Here is a 10,714-nt window from a genome sequence, read left to right as displayed (position 1 = left end):
ATATAATTATGTGTTTAAATGTTAGGTTTTCCGCAAAATAGCATTTTTGGGTAAATTGTTACGGTTCGCTTTTACGCGGTGTTAAGGCATAAAGGCTACTACGAACTCGTTGGTGCTCTTTCGGATTTTGTTTTGAAAAAGTGTCGCCACCTAATTTCTAGGAAATTAGGAAAACTAGTTGTGAAGGGTTTATTAATATACAGTGAAAAAACCTTCGTAATCCAAAATTCTAGGTAAGAGTTCGGATGATCCCCAGGGAAAGGTGTTAGGCACCCCAGTATTAAGGATCCGTACTATACGGTTGACCTTCGAATTTCAGTGTATGAGTATTTGCTTAAACTGCTTATTTTGTGTTTATGTTCTCATAAAAAAGAACTGTCATAGATAGTTTTTTGCATATCATATTTTTTGGAGGAATTTGTATATATCCCCTTTATTTATAGGGTATCGTAGTTTGGGATTTATTATATCCGAGTATAAGTAGTTTCCTTTTATATGAAAGGAATAAGTATAAGTTTTTAAAAGAAGTGAAAAAGAAATGTTATTTTATAAGTTGTTTATTTTATACTCATACATCGGGGCTCGGGTTGACTCGTATTGGTGCGTTTCAGTCTTATCCGGAACTTTATAATACGCGTAGGTTCTTTATACGTTTATAAGAGTGTTTTTATATTTAGAATGAGTATACCTTGTCCGTAAATATCAGTTAATTTGGGCCTGCTTTGGGCCAAAACAGTGTTTTGTGTTTAAGAATCCTTCATTTGCCTCCATTTTCCAGAAACAGGTTTTATAACTTGGTTAAAAAAATTTGGTTTCTGTTTAAGTTTAAAACTGGTCCAATATGTTGACAAAGATTTGCCACTTATCAATGAAGTTATATAGGTTAAAGCCAATTGCGTTAAGTCTGTCTATTTAAAGCTGATTTTGGGAAATTCAATTTGGAGCAGGAAATAAGTTAGTCAACTTATTTTTTGTGAAATACCTTTATTATATAAAAATGTGATTACCGTTTAAACTTAGATAAAATCAATAGTGATTTATTTGAAAGCAGTTTTGAGAGGTCTCATTTTTGTACTTAGTTATAAAAAAAGCATTATGTTTGAGTTTGTGGTTTTGAAAATCGCGTACGGGGACCTAAAGTCGACTAAACGGCATAAGAACCGTTGTCCTAAGATGTCTAGTTCCAATCATAAGGTTTCCACTATATTATGAGTTTTGAATACAAGTTTCAAATACAAATGCAATAATAAATACAGTAAATTTAAAGGAGCTAAGTTAGACTAGGAGCGTACCAAGCCCTTAGTTGGCCATTTTCACCCATGGCTGGGCCTTCTGCACGCCTCACTATTCTTCTTTGTTTTCTCGGACTCTATTTTTTGAAGCGATATTCCCATTTGGGCCTTTAGCCCAATGGGGGGTTTATGCATTTTTGACCCGAGTGGCCACGTACGAGGAGGAGGAGGAAGGAAGAAAAAAAAAAACACCAGTTAGTTTATAATCGCTGAACTTATCACTAAGGTAAATGACAAAAGTTATAAACACACACACATGTATATAAGATAAATCACACACACACACACACACACACACACACACACACACACATATATATATATATATATATATATAAGTTAATCACACTTGATCCATACTTACCCCTTTGCCTATACAAATGGTGCTCTAATTATCCTAAGACTTCGAATGGCATGGGGACTAGGTCTTAATCCCGTATTCTCGATGTCGCACAAGTTCCAAGGGGCTTCAAAGGACCCCAGCCATGGCTAACAGTGGGGAGATTAAGACAACCCCGAATTACCACACTTGGTCCTAGATCTATTTGAATATCATTTGAAAGGACAGAGAGAGTACAGAACCAGGAGATCACTTAAATATACAAGTAATCATGCTGAGGGTTGGTACAATTTTCGCATAGTTACAGGGAAGAGTAAGCAATCACAAGAGACAATATACAAGTACATACACATGAAGTTCATATTATAGAAGACCTTAATGACACAAAACAGTAATAATAAATCAAACACACAACTTCTTTGAAGGGGCAAAGACAAGCAGTAACAGCAGCTGTAAGCAAGGCAAAAGGGAAGAAATAGGCAGTTACTAAGGACAAGCAAAGGCAAACCAGAAAATGACCATCTCATGGGTGGACTTAGAGTTACAGCAAGAGCAGGTAACATTGAATAGTAAAAAGAAAGTGTAGGCAGTAGATACATGTGATCAGAGAACAAATATGATGGGTAAAGGTGCACCTTAAAACTCAATGACAGGCTTAATTCAAAGAGAAGCATTCTCATATTCAGCAAGTGGTAGTTAACCCCAATCAGTTAAGCCAAATACAACTAGACTTAGGCAGATATGTCAAGTATGCACACTAAAATGAAAGAGGCATGCTTAAAATTATTCAGAGGAGCATGAACATCAACCATGATCATAGACTCAAACAAGTTGAAGAAAAGCAAATGAGTGCTATAGGATGATAGCTATATCGTGGCATCTCAGGGATGGTCAAATGGGAAGGCACAACAACAGACTTATCAAGGATTTAATGTCAATAATGGCATTTCAGCCAAGGTTATAAGTTCAAGAGAGGCATGAAAGGCAATGCAAAAGTCAACTCCAAGTATAGGATGCATGGTCAAGTGCAGGTAGCAGGCAGGAATTTGAAAAAAGCAAACCATATCAGTCATCCAAGGCACATAAGTCACAAGGTGAGTCAATTATAGTATCATTAATGTGTGCCTAAGGTCACTGGGCATACTCATACACAAGGTTAATTTGCAGATAAGGGAAATGGGGAAGGGATATACATGTGCGCAAGAAGAGCAAATGAACAGAGAAAACAGGAAAGCATTTTGGAACACATGGTGCAGGGCCTTGACAGCATGAGTATAAGGTCCCAAAGTTCCAAGACAAGTAACCCAATAATCAGGACACTGGACCAATTGATCATACAAGGCACAAAGGCAAATTAAGTGAAAGTAAGCATTCAAAACAAAAGGCAGAGAAAAACATTCAGATATAATGGTCATAGCAAAACCAAGCAAGTATGAATGCAAATGGTCCAGTTAAAACTCAGCAGAATAGGCAAGTGGGATCAATGCTACTTAGTCAAGTAAGTGAGTGGTAAGGCAAGTAAGACTTAGGAAAACACAATGAGGGAAAAGAACAACTCAAGTCACATAATGATTCTGCAGTAAGTTAATCCCAAGTGAAAAGCATAGATGGGTATAGATTTTGTTTTTTAAGGGTATTCATAAATGGCAAGCATATACAGGTTCAGTCAACAATCAATCACCAAAGGGACAAGATCAAGCAAGCATAATAAAGACATTTGACAGTAATGATCAGCAAGGTTAAGAGACTAAGTGTCATGCTACCTAGACCTTGGAGGGACAGAACCAGTTCCATGGCCTATGCAAGACTATGCACCAAATTAAGGAAACCATCATAGAAGGGCAAACATACAACAACTTGAACCTGCGCATGATATAAGGTTTCCAGATACTACCAAGCATGTGAAGGCTTATATGTTTCATATCTTTACATGAGCAACAAGGGCACCAATAGTTCAAGACAGGAAAGATGCAGCACACACAACCTAGAGACTACAGGGGGAAAGACATCCATCATACTTTCTGGAAACAAAGCAGGAAAACCATAGCAATTTAAGGGACAAGACATCAGTATTTAGGTATTTGAAAGTTTGGCAAGTTCAGGAAAAAGTGCATTATCTAGGCATGGTGCATTTTGGTTTGTTATAGCAATTATTTTCAAGCACAAGGACCAGATAAAGGCATGATATGGTCACATTGGCACTAACCAAGCTCTGAGAAAGGTCAAACATGATCAATTGATCAATGAGCCACAGAAACAGAATTAGGTACCAATCCAAGCACAATAGAAACAAAGGCATACATGATATTCAGAACTAGAGAGCTATAACTGAGTAAGAACATAGACCTTATCTTATCATTTCAGGGCTAGGCTTACAATTTATACCAGGTTTGATTCTTATAGACGGACCCAAATTTTATAACTAAGCAAAGAAGAGAGGACTAGGAGTAACAACTATATTCACACTTAGTTTCTTCACTATAAAATGAGATATAACAAACCAAATCCAGCATTTTAACCATATTGATGCATTAGTGAGACAGATTTGCACCCCACCCCCATGATTCCACATAAGCTTCACATTGCAAATGCAAATCAAATAGGCAAACAGGTTAAAGACTAAATGACATCAATACAACCTTATTTCTAAATCAACTAAAGGCAATTAAATAGTCCATTGAACCATATGTCCAATTTTTTTTCAAAGCATTAAAGAGAAATTCAACATCTCTACTAGTAAAGCATTATCAATCCTAATCATTTAGCGATTAATATCCTATCCTAACAGCTCTCAAACATCAAATATATAAACAAGAACAACAAAGAAAATACGTAACTACTACCAAAAATAGCGGAAATAATCTAAAAATTTAACTAAAGCAGAAATTAAAGACTAAAAATCAATAAGTATATCAAGGTTTACCTTTTTTGTGTGCAGCCTTGAACCAAGAAAGGATTTGAGGGCTTCTCAATTCAGCCAACAGCAACATCAACACAAATAAAATGAAACGAAAAGTTTTTATACTGAAAATAAGAGATCTTTAAGCTCAAAACTACTAAAATTTAGACTAATAAAGCTTTCAACTCAAAAATTTGAGTGTAACCTAGTATTTCGGATCCTTCTTCCCCCCCCCCCCCCCCCCTTAAATTGTAGGGATGGGGTTCTATTTATAGAACCCCAAAACATCAACAAAACACTATATTTTCGATGTGGGAATCCACATATTTCATGTTTTAAACCTCAGATTCATAGTAAAGGGTTCAGATTTGCTGAAAATTTCAGTCAACGGCTAAAATGATGTCTAACAATTGTATAAAACGAAAAATATAAAGGGAAATACATGGATTGTACCTTTAGGGGAAGTTTGGCCTGATTTCGTGGAGAGAAGGACAAAGCAGTAATGGCTTCGCCTTCTCTCTTCACGCCACTAGTGAATAGCGATGGGACGGGACCGAGAAAAGGTGGGGTAGGTGGTGGAAAACATGAGGCGGCGCTAGTGTTTCACCCTAGCCGCCTCTCCTCTCTTATGTTTGCAAATAGAACCCTAAGTGGTCGTTTGGTTTGAGGTTAAAATAGTCCCGGGATTACAATCCCGGGATTAATTTATACCATCTGTTGGTATTATTTTATACCATCTGAAAGATGGTATAAAATAATACCAGTATAAGTGGGTTAAGAAGGTATAAGTTGAGTTATTCCAGCACTAATTTTTATACCACGTTTGGTACAAGGTATAAAATAATCCCGGGATAAATCTATACCTTATACCAAACGTGGTATAAAAATTAGTACCGGTATAACCCATGTTATACCTTAAACCAAACGACCACTAAGGGTCTTCTTCGGGAAACGGATGGAGGAGTATAATACTCCCCCCTTTTAACTCCTTAACGGATCGGGTCCGGCTCCCTTGTTGGACTGGGTTTGGTCTGTTATCTCTTAAAAATGCTAGGCCCATTTCCTTATATATATATATATATATACACACACACACACACACACACACACACATATTGTATATGCACCATGTATATTGGTACATATATATATGCATAAAAGATCGGGGGAAATAATAAACTAATAAATAAATAAAGAAAGAAAAAACTAATTATTAGTCCATCAGGACTTAAATAATTTAAAACATGACTCATAAAAATAAAAAAATCATTTTGCAGGCACTAGTTTTGAATTAATTAAAAATAAAAACTACGCAAATACACACAGAATCAAGATTTAAAGGGTAAATGGTCAATTCTTTTAATTACTCAAAATACCTTGGACAATAAAACTGGAATAAAACTACTCATTAAACTAATTTTCCTTGATTTAATTAATTAAACAAATAATGATCAAAAAGGTTTTTCTTGTCCCTTTTGATTAATTTCAATAATAATAATAAAAAGAAATTCTTTGAATATCATTAATTCCCACAAAAATTAAAATTACCCCTGGAGATTTCGTTATCAATTCAAAAAGGTAAAATATTATCCCAAATAATTTCATAAAAATTACCTAGACCCTTTAGGGTGCACAATTGATTTTAGTTATTGTCCAAGGACTCCGAGCACTTAAAATAAATCACGGGAGGTCAAAAATCAGGTGTCAACATTCATATCATCATGTTTTGGAAAAATTTTGGCAAAAAGTCCCCTTATAAATAAGGGGGTTTGGTTTGGAAAAAATTTGCTCAAGTGTTCAACTCACTTTGTTGCCGGACTAGGACACACCCGGGATTTCTCCCAAGTAGAGTCGCTACTATTCTTGTCCTAACGAGATGGGTTTAGTACTTACGGGTTTTATGATACATATATATAGAAAAATATGGGATATATTCCCGTTTTTATACATATATATATATATATATATATATATATATATATATATATATATATATATATATATCATAAGTATTTTAATTTCAGTCCAGTTTTAAGTGAAGCCCATAAGCCAACATAATATTCCAAGTCCAAAATCCGCCAAACAACTCAACTCTTGGCCCAATAGTCTATTTTCAGTCCGCATTTTGGTCCAGTTCAGCCCGTAAAAATGTTAATCCTTATCAAAAGATCGTCCAAATATTTTTAGCCCAAAAATCAGTTAAGGCCCATTTCCAAGTGGACTTCCTGGTCCAAATTATAATTCATTGCTGTTTTAGTATAAAATAAAGCAGTTATATTTTGGTTAAAATTTTATTCAACTCATGCCTTAATCTACCGACAAAGAATTGCATTTGTCGTTTCCAACACATTAATACATTAGGTTTTATTCTTTGGAAGAAGCAAATGTGCGATTTTTCTAAAAGAACAAGCAATGTAAAATCTCCATTTAACCAGTTTCATTCTTTTCTTTCCCTCAAAATGTAGTAAGTCTAGCAAATATTTCATTTTTTCACAACTCATAATTCCAAAGTCTCATTTTTACAAGTCTTTTGAAAAGACAAATAATTTGTTTACTTATGCAGACTTTGTTTTTTTTTTTTTTTATCAATTTTTAAGCATAAATCAAATTTTGAAAGAATTTTGAGTTTGTTTTAGATAGGTTACCTAAGTTTACTAATTGTGATCCTAGGTTCTAACATTCATATGGTTTCACTGTAACATTCACGCGTGATAAATGCAAAGGCCCAAGGGCCAAAGGTATTTTTTACAAACACATAAGAAAGATAAGGATTTGTAACTAATCAATAGACTTATCAATTAATCATTACTATACTGATTTCACTTATTAATTTTTAGACAGAATATGTTATAAATTGTAAAGGCCCATAGAGACTTAAACGAAACATCACAGACCAAGCCCAAGACTGAAATAAAGTAAACAGGCCCATAAGGTCATTTTCTTAAATAAAAATAGGCAATGCCACACAAATAGATATACACACCTATCAACCCTATACCATAGATATACACACCCATGGAGATACAAAAACAGCCCAAAAAGGAAAGATTTCACCTTCTTGTTCCTGATTCCGCACAAGATTCAAGGGGTTTCCAGGATTAACTTACACTCTAAGGAAGTCAAATTTTAATCCAACTTACACTTGAAAGCATGAGGAGATAATAAGACTACTACTTCACTTAAACAGACTTCAGTGGAGTTAATGTGCCTAGATGAACTGCACAAATATTCAGTTTTAATTATCTTCTTGGTGGATTAGTGAAGCACGGTTTAAACCAGTATTTCATAAAGGGTAAGTATTCATTTTAACCTTATTGAATAAGTGAATCCATTTTAGACAAACAAAGTGATTAAGTAAGACACCTAGCAAGTTATCATTCACTAGATTAGACTAACTTATTTATCAACACAGCAACAAACCATACCAAAAAGATTTGACAATTTTGAAATAACTCAAAGTGTTCCAGTTTTAAAATCCATAAGCCAATTACAAGTTAAACACCCAGTCGAATAGAGATTCAACTTCAACAAAGAGGGGCAAGTAGGCGTCTAAGAACAAATTTAGAACCCAAACAAGTCATCACTTAGTTACTAGGTGTGTATAATCTCCTTTTAAAGTTAATTTCTTTCAAACAAGACACTAACATAGCCATGTGTTAAAACAAATTCTCAACAGATTATGTAAGCAAATTTTAGCAGGCCATAAACTAAGCCTAATCTTGTGACAAGTTTGACTACCAATTTGTAAGCCATATTGAAGTATAGCCTCCCATGAATGTTAATACCAACTTACTGCCCAACTCAAGCCACATTTTAAGCTTACACAGAATCATATAACCAAAGTTAAGCCTTATTTAAAATGAATACAGTGTTGTCAAAGAATATGGGTCAAACAGAGACTGTTATAAAACATCTAAACTTGATTACTTACCCTTTTAGACAAATTTAGACTATAAATCTTTTAGGCAATATTATGAATGATCTAGCATGATTCAAGAATAGGGTTATGTATTTAAAAAATAAATACTGATATAAATCACACATAAGGATAACACCAGCAATCTCTTAACATCCCAGGTTAATATAAATACTTCCTTAATTAATATAAACCCAATATTAGTAGACAATAATTAAGCCAATCAAGAATACATATCAGATTAATATAAACAGTATCACATATTAAACCAACCTAGACAGCAACAAGTTAACAAGCAACACATATTAAACTAATATAGTCAACAATACATATTAGACTAACTTAGATAGCAACCAATTAACAAGAAGACATATTAAGCTAATGTAGACAGAAATCAGACCCCAGTTACTAAACTAATCAACATCATCTTAACCTAACTTAAGCAAAATGAACTAGACAAACTAAGTACATTGAAACTAAACTAATAACATATAAAGCATAAATTAATGAAATGCAATAAAAGAACAGATGAGAAATTACCTTTTTATGGTGCAGCCTAGAAGAGATTGAACTTTAGAAGACCCTTTTCTCCTCCAAATTCCAACAATCAGCCACCAATCAACAATAACAACAACACTTAATATTTAAAAACTTTAAACTTAATTCGAAAGTTAAAGGTTTTAAGCAAAAATAGCTAGAAACCCTAGGTATTCGAATTTTTATGCAAATGAGATTTTCAAATGCTCAAACTTGTTCTAAAAATGCAAATTTGGGGTTCTATATAGAACTCCTAAATAATAAAAACCTAATTCTCAAACGATGTGGGACAAGCAAACGTTGCTTCTCTACATTATTTCAATGGCCCAGATTTTAGCAAATTGAAACATATACGGCTAAGATCTACTCAAAAGATACTCAGAGAAACAAATTTGACCTCAATCTGAGAGGTCCTCAACGAATCAATGAGAAATCGACGTTTCGAACACATGCAAACAAAGACCATTAGGATTTGCAGAGCTTTGAGACCATTGTAATGAAAAAGTAAAGTAAAAATACAAATTTGTACATCGTTTGGCTTGATTTTTGAAGAAAGAGGAAGAAACATTAAATGCTTTTCCTCAAAAAGCACACACCACGACTGTGCCATGTCTGTGGCACTCTGAACGTTTGCCAAAAATGGCAAAGCACATAGGAGAGAGGAAGTTTCCTTAAGGTGGCGCTAGGGTTTAAAAACCCTTCAACTGAGAAAATAAGAACAACCCCTTAGGGGTTCGTTTGGTTGAACCCTTTGTACTTTTATATTTTTGAGTTGTTGGGCTGGGTCAGTCTGTTACACCTCGGAAAATCTTCCGTTGGTACGCAAGTGAATGAACTAGTGAAAAATACGAGTAAAGGGTTAATAATGACTTAAGGGCATTTTGGGAAAAAGTTATGACATCCCTTAGATTGCTAATGAAGTGTTAAACAAGTGTTAAGAAGGTTCCATAAGGTTTGGAGATCAAGCGAAGCGACGAGAACAAGTGCAGTGGACTGATGGGTTATACGGCTCATTATACGGACCGTATAATATTTTACGGGCCGTATATTGGACCGTAGAACCATCACAGAAAAGGTTGCTCGCTGGTGGAGTTATACGGTCAGTTATATGGACTGTACAAATTTATACGGCCCGTATAATGGACCGTATAACGTTCACAGTGAAAGGTGAAGGAAAGACACATTTCACGGTCAATTATACGGACCGTATAATGATTATACGGACCGTATAATGGACCGTATAATGAACCCGACAGATCAGTGATGGGTTATTAAATAAGGGGCCAAGTTCATGAAATCATTTCCACATTTCATCCTTCTCTCTAAAACATCTCTCTACATTTATTACACAAGTTTTCAAGGATTATAAGCCATCAACGACATAAATCAAGTGAATCAAGAGTAAGTAACCCATTAAAGACCATTCAAGTCAAGAAATCCAAATGGAGGAAAACTAGGGTTTTTGCTCAAGTGGAGTATTATCAACTAAGGCTCATTCCTACAACATCTAAGGTAAGATACATGATATTTATATGTTGTTTAAGGTATTTGAGAGTTAAAATGCTTGGACATTAGAAGAGTATAGCAAAATGGGTCATGAATGATGAATAGTGACGTTTTGAGAAATAGTTTGAATTGAATCATGATTGTTGTTGTGTTGTGGAATGAATGGGTTATAAATGACGTTAAGATCATGAAATAGGCATTGTATGTGAATGGACGAAATCGTG

At 34.6% G+C, this 10,714-nt stretch overlaps 1 long non-coding RNA gene across 1 annotated transcript; it reads right to left on the bottom strand.

Annotated features, from left to right (window-relative positions):
- Positions 1-220: 220 nt before the first annotated feature.
- LOC132640976 (uncharacterized) lies at positions 221-5,467 on the bottom strand. The gene is made up of 2 exons (XR_009582518.1): positions 4,985-5,467; positions 221-4,596 (listed from the first exon to the last, which is right to left on the bottom strand). It is a non-coding gene; the product is annotated as an uncharacterized LOC132640976 (long non-coding RNA).
- Positions 5,468-10,714: the final 5,247 nt, after the last annotated feature.

The sequence above is a fragment of the Lycium barbarum genome, chromosome 5 (assembly GCF_019175385.1).
Source record: "Lycium barbarum isolate Lr01 chromosome 5, ASM1917538v2, whole genome shotgun sequence".
Classification (NCBI taxonomy): Eukaryota; Viridiplantae; Streptophyta; class Magnoliopsida; order Solanales; family Solanaceae; genus Lycium; species Lycium barbarum.
The sequence above is the reverse complement of the archived record's forward strand: the minus strand, read 5'-3'. Positions and strand labels throughout refer to the sequence as shown.